This window comes from Cnephaeus nilssonii, assembly GCF_951640355.1.
Source record: "Cnephaeus nilssonii genome assembly, chromosome: 7".
Taxonomy (NCBI): Eukaryota; Metazoa; Chordata; class Mammalia; order Chiroptera; family Vespertilionidae; genus Cnephaeus; species Cnephaeus nilssonii.
In genome coordinates, this window is record NC_137078.1 from 26,301,917 (window position 1) to 26,311,153 (window position 9,237).

The window sequence follows — 9,237 nt, forward strand, 5'->3', positions numbered from 1 at the left end:
TCTCAGTGTGTTGGGGGATCGATTTGGGGCAAGGACTCCCCAGCAGCTGAGGGCCTCTCTTCCTCTCGCTGGGGCTGGTGGTCCAGGGGGCTCTTACTCCTGGGAGGCCATGTGGGCCATAAGGTCCACCACCTTGTTGCTATAGCCAAATTCATTGTCATACCAGGAAATGAGCTTGACAAAGTGGTCATTGAGGGCAATGCCAGCCCCAGCATTGAAGGTGGAGGAGTGGGTGTCACTGTTAAAGTCGCAGGAGACAGCCTGGTCCTCAGTATAGTCCAGGATGCCCTTGAGGGGGCTTTCTGATGCCGGCTTCATTACCTTCTTGATGTCATTGTATCTGGCAGCTTTCTCCAGGCGGCAGGTCAGATGCATAACCAACACATTAGGGGTGAGGACATGAAAGGCCATGCCAGTGAGCTTCCCATTCAGCTCAGGGATGACCTTGTCCACAGCCTTGGCAGCATCAGTAGAAGGAGGGATGATGTTCTTGGCAGTCCCTTGGCCATCACGCCATAGCTTCCCAGAGGGGCCATCAATGGTCTTCTGGGAGGCTGTGATGGCATAGAGCCAGTGATGGGCAACCTTTTGAGCTTGGTGTGTCAAACTTCGCCAAAAAACTGAGCATAACTCGGGTAGTGTGTCACTTTGAGGAAAAAACATTATTTCACAAATGTTTCATCCTCAGGAGCAGCAAATGTTTCATCCTCAGCATGCGGCTGCCTCAGTGGCCACGTGTCATCAGAAATGGCTACGCGTGTCAGTGCTGACACGCGTGTCATAGGTTCACCATCACTGGCATAGACTGTGGTCATGAGTCCCTTCATGATGCCAAAGTTGTCAAGGATGACCTTGGCGAGGGGTCAGGAGGCATTGCTGACAATCTTGAGGGAGTTGTCATACTTGTCATGGTTCACACCCATCACAAACTTGGTGGCATCTGCAGAAGGGGCAAAGATGATGACTCTCTTGGCTCCGCCATTCAAATGAACCCCAGCCTTCTCCATGGTAGTGAAGACACCAGTGGACTCCACAACATACTCAGCACCAGCATCACCCCATTTGAAGATGGAGATTGACTTTCCATTGATGACAAGCTTTCTGTTCTCAGCCTTGACTGTGCCTTTGAACTTGCCATGAGTAGAATCATACTGGAACATGTAGAGCAGGGGTCCTCAAACTTTTTAAACAGGGGGCCAGTTCACTGTCCCTCAGACCGTTGGAGGGCCGGACTATAGTTTAAAAAAATTATGAACTAATTCCTATGCACACTGCACATATCTTATTTTGAAGTAAAAAAACAAAATGGCAAACACACCCCCATGTGGCCCGCGGGCCGTAGTTTGAGGACACCTGATGTAGAGCATGTAGTTGAGGTCAATGAAGGGGTCATTGATGGTGACAATATCCACTTTGCCAGAGTTAAAAGCAGCCCTGGTGATCAGGCGCCCAATACAGCCAAATCTGTTCACTCTGACCTTCACCATTGTGTCTGCACTGAGCAGGAGGAGAGGCTGTCTGATGAACAGGAGGAGCAGAGAGCCTGAGATTGACTTTGGATAACTGAAACCAAGGGGAAAAAAACCTGTATTTTATACAGGCATGCGTACGTCATTTTATTGTGCTTCACAGATGTTGTGCTTTTTAAAAATTGAAAGCAAGACACTTGACTAGCAAAATTATTACAACTTGCTTTATTGTGATACTCACTTTATTGTGGTGGTCTGGAACGGAATCTGCAATATCTTGGTGTATATTTTCATTATCTGGTAGTACATATTGGTAATTGCCTACTAAATAACGTCTGTAATTTTCTTAAAAGGGAAAACTTTTGTACATCTAAACCATGATTGAAACAATAAAACATAGTAAAAGCACCAGAAAAATAAGTATCTAGGTTAACATGATCATATTTTAAGAGTTTCCAGTCTCGATAGTGACACTTACAGGCAGCAGAATATGTACCAAGTGCTGAGTTTAGTGACTACACTTGTAATTATATTTAAAATTTTCTTTTAAAATTGATTTTTAGAGAGAGGGAAAGGGAGAGGGAGAGAGAGAAACATCTATGCAAGAAGGAAACATTGATCAGTCAGCTGCCTCCTGCACGCCCCCTGTTGAGGATTAAGCCTACAACCCAGTCATGTGCCCTGACTGGGAATCGAACTAGCAGCCTTTCAGTGCACAGGATGATGCCCAACCGAGCCACACTGGTCAGGGCTATAATTATACTTCTATTGTTATTTTTTGTACCATCTATATATATAAAAGCCTAAGTGACAGAATGACCAGAGCGACTGGTTGACCAGTTGCTATGATGCGCACTGACCACCAGGGGGCAGACGCTCAACACAGGAGCTTCCCCCTGGTGGTCAGTGTGCTCCCACAGAGGAAGCGTGCTCAGCTGACCAACCCATCCCAGCGGCCCACCAGCCTGGTGGCAGCCACTCCCTCCCTCAGTAGTCCTGCAGGTCCAATCTCTGGAGAATGGTCCAGGCACCGAAGGTACAGCACTGCTGGCCTTCTGGCTGTGGTGCCTGAGGCCACTTCTCCTCCCTAGATGCTCCGCAAGGAAGAAAGGATATAAAAGCGGCTGCCAGGTGGCTTCCGACAACCAGCACAAACGTCAGCGGGATGGATCCAGATCCCGGGCCAGCAAGGGCATCCGACCGCCTGCCTGGAGGGCTGATCGCGTCCTGGCCCCTCCCCCACCCCCTGCCCCACTCAGGACCTCACCTGTGCACAAATTCATGCACCAGGCCTCCAGTCTTTTATATTATTATAGGATAGCCAGGGACTTATAAAGAACTTGTAGTTTTAGCAAAGGTGAAGTCTGAGGTTAAATACTTAACAATGGGGATACATTCTAAGATATGCATCATTAGGGGATTTCATCATTGCATGAAAATCATATAGTGTACAAACCTGGATGGTATAGCCTACTTCATACCTAGGCTATATGGTATAGGCTATTGCACCCAGGCTACAAACCTATACAGCATGTTACTGTACTGAATACTGTAGGCAGTTGAAACAATGAAAAGTATTTGTGTATCTGAATGTATCTAAACATAGAAAAAGTTCACTAAAAATATAATATAAAAGATAAAAAATGGTGCACATGTAGAGGGCACTTATTATGAATAAAGCTTGCAGGACTGGAAGTTGCTCTGGGAGAGTCAATGAGATAGTAGTGAGTGAATATTAAGGCCTGGGACATTACTGTACAACACCGTAGACTTTATAAACACTGTACACTAGGCTACACTAAATTTGTAAAATAATTTTTTTTTCTGGGGAGAATAAAAATGGAAGCAGAGTAAGTGGATGCGGCACAGATATGCTCCCAGGAACAAACTGGTATTACAACTAAAATACAGAAAAACTTCCTGAATAATCAATGGAAAATTTGTAGGAAAGAACCCTGATACCCAAGGACCAAAAGTGGAGACTGCATAGAGACTGGTACGAGGGACGGAGGCGCAAAAGGGCTGGTCAGGCACCCACAGATAGCAACTAAAGTCCCAGAGAGATATCTCATCTGAGGGGGGTTGCCACTGAGAACTCTGGGATCTAATTCCCAGCAGAGATCATCAGAAGAAGAGATAAATGAAGCAGAGATAAGAAATGAAAAGCCAACATAAATAAAGAAACCAAATTAACCGTTTACGATCACCTGGGTTAATAGCAACAAATGCTCCTCTATCCCAAATCCTGTCAAATTTGCCAATATTTGCTCTATCAGGAAAAAAAGAAAAAATAAAAAATCCTTCTTCTAGTATAGATTATTCAAATTCAGTATTAAAACAGTAAGTGTGGGTGATCAGCTAACGCTGGCAAACTGGTTTCCGATTCTCTTAGTATGTCCTGCACAAGAGGACCAGGCTAAAGAAGCACATCACCACCAAGCCAGCATTACAAGAAATGCTAAAGGGGTTGCTGTAATGAGAAGGAACAGTGAGAAACATAGCCATACAGAATTAAAATGGCAATAAATAAGTACCTATCAATAACCCTAAATGTAAATGGATTAAATACTCCAATCAAAAGTCTTAGGGTAGCTGAATGGATACAAAAATATGATCCAACTATATGCTGTCTACAAGAGACCCAACTCAAAACAAAAGACACACACAGGATGAGAGTGAAGGGATGGAAAATAATTTCCCATGCAAATGGAAAAGAAAAAAGCTGGAGTAGCAATACTCATATCCGACAAAATAGACTTTAAAATGAAGGCCATCACAAGAGACAACAAAGGTCACTACATAATACTAAAGGGATCGATCCAACAAGAGGATATAACTTTGGTAAACATAAATGCACCCAATATAGGGGGACCTAAATATATTAAAAAAAAAACCTTCTAGAGGACATTAATAGAGAGATCGACAACAATACAGTCATAGTAGGGGACTTTAATTCCCCTCTGACTTCATTGGATAGATCTTCCAGACAAAAACTTAACAAGGAAACAGAGACTCTACAGGACACATTGGATCAGATGAATTTAATAGACATTTATAGAACATTTCACTCCAATGCAGCAGAATATACATTCTTCTCAAGTGCACACAGTTCATTCACAAAGATAGACCACATGTTAGGACATAAAACAAGTCTCTACAAGTTCAAGAAGATTGAAATCACATCAGGCATCTTCTCAGATCACAGTGGAATGAAATTAAAAATCAACTACAGTAAAAACACCCAAAAACATTCAAACACATGAAGGCTAAATAGCATGTTATTAAACAATGAATGGGTTACCAAAGAGATCAAGAAAGAAATCAAAAACTTCCTGGAAACAAATGAAAATGAACACACAACAATACAAAATCTCAGGGACACAGCAAAAGCAGTCCTGAGAGGGAAGTTTATAGCACTACAGGCATACCTCAAAAAACAAGAAAAATTAGCAATAAACTATTTAACCCTACAAATTAAAGAATTGGAAAGAGAACAATAAGAAAAGCCCAGAGTAAGTAGAAGGAAGGAAATAATAAAGATTACAGCAGAAATAAATAACATAGTCACTAAAAAAAGTACAAAAAAATCAATGAAACCAATGATAAACAAAATTGATACATCATTAGCCAGACTAATCAAGAAACAAAGAGAGCGTACCCAAATAAATAAATTCAGAAATGAAAGTGGAGAAGTAATCAATGACACCACAGAAATACAAAGGATTGTAAGAAAATACTATGAACAACTATATGCCAACAAGCTGGACAATGTGGATGAAATAGACAAATTCCTAGAAAAATACAGTCATCCAAAACTGAATCAGGAAGAATAAAAAAATCTGAATAGGCCAATAACAACTGATGAAATAGAAGCAATAATAAAAAAAAAAAACTCCCACCAAACAAAAGCCCAGGTCCTGATGGTTTCATAGGGGAGTTTTACCAAACATTCAAAGAAGAACTAACACCTATACTCCTCAAAGTATTTCAGAAAATCCAAGAAGAAGGAACATTTCCAAACTCCTTTTATGTGGCCAGCATTATCCTGATTCCAAAACCAGATAAAGACACTACAAAGAAAGAGAATTACAGGCCAATATCCCTGAGGAACATAGATGCTGAAATCCTCAACAAAACATTAGCAAATCGCATCCAGCAATATATTAAAAAGATCATACACCATGATCAAGTGGGATTTATTCCAGAGATGCAAGGCTGGTACAATATTTGCAAATTAATAAACGTGATACATCATGTAAACAAACTGAAAGACAAAAATCACATGATCATATCAATAGACGCAGAAAAAGCATTCAACAAAATCCAACACCCATTCTTGATAAAAACTCTCAGCAAAGTGGGAATAAAGAGAGCATATCTCAACACGATAAAGGCCATATATGGCAAACTTAAAGCCAACATCATACTCAGTGGGCAAAAACTAAAACCATTTCCCCTAAGAAGAGGAACAAGACAGGATGCCCACTTTTACCACTCCTGTTCTACATAGTACTAGAAGTGCTAGCCATAGCGATCAGACAAGAAGAAGAAATAAAAGGCATACAATTTGGAAACGAAGAAATAAAACTGTCATTATTTGCTGATGACATGATATTGTACATAGAAAACCCCAAAGACTCCATCAAAAAACTACTAGACTTAATAAATGAATTTGGCAATGTAGCAGAATACAAAATTAACACTCAGAAATATATGGCTTTTTTCCCCACCTTTTTTATACGGCTTTTTTATACACCAATAATGAACTCACAGAAAGAAAAACTAAAAAAAAAAATCCCATTTACCATTGCACCAAATAATTAAAATATCTAGGAATAAACTTAACTAAGGAGGTAAAAGACATGTACTCGAAAAACTACAACATTGAAAAAAAACAGAGGAAGACAAACAAATGGAAGAATACTGTATACAGTGTTCGTGTTCATGGATTGGTAGAATCAACATCATTAAAATGTCCATATTACCCAAAGCAATCTATAGATTTCATGCAATCCCCATTAAGATACCAATGGAATATTTCACAGACCTAGAACAAACTCTCCAAAAATTCATATGGAATAAAAGAAGACCCTGAATAGCTGCAGCAATCCTGAGAAAAAGAACAAAGTTGAAGGGTTCACAATATCAGATATCAAGCCATATTACAAAGCCATTGTTCTCAAAACTGCCTGGTATTGGCACAAGAACAGACATACAGACCAATGGAACAGAACAGAGAACCTAAGCCATTATGCTCAATTAATATTTGACAAAGGAGGTAAGAGCATACAATGGAGTCAAGATAGTCCCTTCAATAAATGGTATTGGGAAAATTGAACAGATACATGCAAAGAATTGAAACTAGATCACCAACTCACACCATATACAAAAATAAACTCAAAATGGATAAAGGACTTAAACGTAAGATGGGAAACCATAAAAATCTTAGAAGAATCCATAGGCAGCAAAATATCAGACATACGTCGTAGCAATATCTTTACTGATACAGCTCCTAGGGCAATGGAAACTAAGGAGAAAATAAAGAAATGGGACTACATCAAAACAAAAAGCTTCTGCACAGCAAAAGAAACCATCAACAAAACAACAAGAAGGCCCACTGCATGGGAGAACATATTTGCCAATGTTATCTCTGATAAGGGTTTAATCTCCAAAATTCACAGGGAAGTCATACAATTTAACCAAAGGAAGATAAACAGTCCAATAAAAAAAAATGGGCAAAGGACCTAAATAGACACTTTTTGAAAGAGGGCATACAGAAGGCCAAGAGACATATGAAAACATGCTCAAAGTCACTAATCACCCTAGAGATACAAATCAAAACAACAATGAGATACCATCTCTCACCTGTCAGAATGGCTATCATCAACAAATCAACAAATGACAAGTGCTGGTGAGGATGCAGAGAAAAAGGAACCCTCGTGCACTGCTTCTGTGAATGCAGACTGCTGCAGCCACTGTGGAAAACAGTATGGAGTTTGCTCAAAAAATTAAAAATGGAACTCCCATTTGACCCAGTGATCCCAATTCTAGGAATATATCCCAAGAACTCAGAGACACCAATCAGAAAGGATATATGCACCCCTATGTTCATAGCAGCACAATTTACAGTAGCTAAGATTTGGAAACAACTTAAGTGCCCATCAGCAGGTGAGTGGATTAAAAAACAGTGGTACATCTACACAATGGAATACTACGCTGCTGTAAAAAAGAAGGAACTCTTACCATTTGTAACAGCATGGATGGACCTGGAGAGCATTATACCAAGTGAAATAAGCCAGTCTGAGAAAGATAAATATCACATGATCTCACTCATTAGTGGAATATAATGAACAACATAAACTGATGAATAAAAATAGAGCCAGAGGAAAAAAAAATTTAGACTATAATAGAACTAATCCTGTTAATTGCAGAATTTTAATATTTTCTACAACTTTTGTGATATTATACTATGTTAGTACTGTTTTGGTAATATTATATTAATGTTATTGCATGTAATATTATTATATTTAAAATTGTTTTTCTTGAAAAAATTTATTTCTTCATTAGTAAATTCACCTTAGCTTACTATAACCTTTTCACTTTGTAAAGTTTTTAGTTTTTAAAAAAATGTCAACTCTTTTGTAATAACACTTAGCTTAAAATACAAACACATTGTACAGAGGTACGGAAGTGTTTTCTTTATATCCTTATTCTACAAGCTTTTATCTATTTTTAAAATTACATTTTAAAAACTCTTTTTGTTAAAAACTAAGACACAAGCACACATATTAGCCCAGGCCCACACAGGGTCAGGATCATCGATATCACTGTCTTCCACCTCCACGTCTTGTCCCAGTGGGAGTTCTTCAGTGCAGTGACACGCACGGAGCTGTCATCTATGATAGCAGTGCCTTCTTCTGGAGCCCCTCCTGAAGGACCTGCCTGAGGCTCTTCTTGAGGAGGTGTCACTCTTTTCAGAAATACTATCCCCATGGTGGTTTGCTTCTTATTTTGTCATATATTTATTTGTAAGCAGGTAGCATTGTGATGTTAATTACGATAGTTACAATGTCACTAGGTAACAGGACATTTTCAGCTCCATTATAGTTTTATGGGACCACCAATGTCTATTTGGTCTGCTGTTGACCCAAAAGTTGTTATGTGGCACATTACTGTATTATTTAATTCACATTCATGTAAGAGCTCTCCATTATGGATCATCCTTGTGTATAGGATACCACTGAATGAATTTTTTTTTTTTTTTTTTTTTTGCAGAACCAGAGATTACACATGCAAAAGTGACCCGTGCCTTGAAAGACATAGGTTAAGGTGATTCTCCCAGGTCCTTTGGCAGGCACTTAATTGCTCAGGTTTGCAGCTGTGGTCTGGCCCTGAAATGTGCCAGCTAGTCTGAGGATATACTGCATTGGCCAAGGGGTCAGTGGGTTCAGAAGTTATGATGCAGCCAAATTCATGGTCATTAACTAGAAGCACATCGTCTCTGTGGTGGGCCAGTAGTGTGTCCTGTAATGTAGGGAGAGAGGTAGCAAAACATGATGACTGGGTGCACATCCTCACTCTGCCACTTATTGTCAGATAAAATGAAGGTAATAATTCCTACCCTTTAGGTGATGTGTCAAGATTAAATTGATAAAGCAATTTGAGCACAGTTCCTGATAAAGAGTAAACTCTTGGTGAATGGTAGCTATTTGTCCAAACCAGTACACTTTCAGAAAGGAAATAAAGTACTAAAATGATACATATTATA

The 9,237-nt window shown here is 39.6% G+C and overlaps 1 pseudogene across 1 annotated transcript; it reads right to left on the reverse strand.

Moving 5' to 3' along the window:
• Nucleotides 1–1,487, reverse strand: LOC307102850 (glyceraldehyde-3-phosphate dehydrogenase-like; annotated as a pseudogene). Its single transcript has 3 exons — nucleotides 1,354–1,487; nucleotides 791–1,155; nucleotides 1–554 (listed from the first exon to the last, which is right to left on the reverse strand). The product of its transcript is annotated as a glyceraldehyde-3-phosphate dehydrogenase-like (transcript).
• Between the last annotated feature and the right edge of the window lie 7,750 nt (nucleotides 1,488–9,237).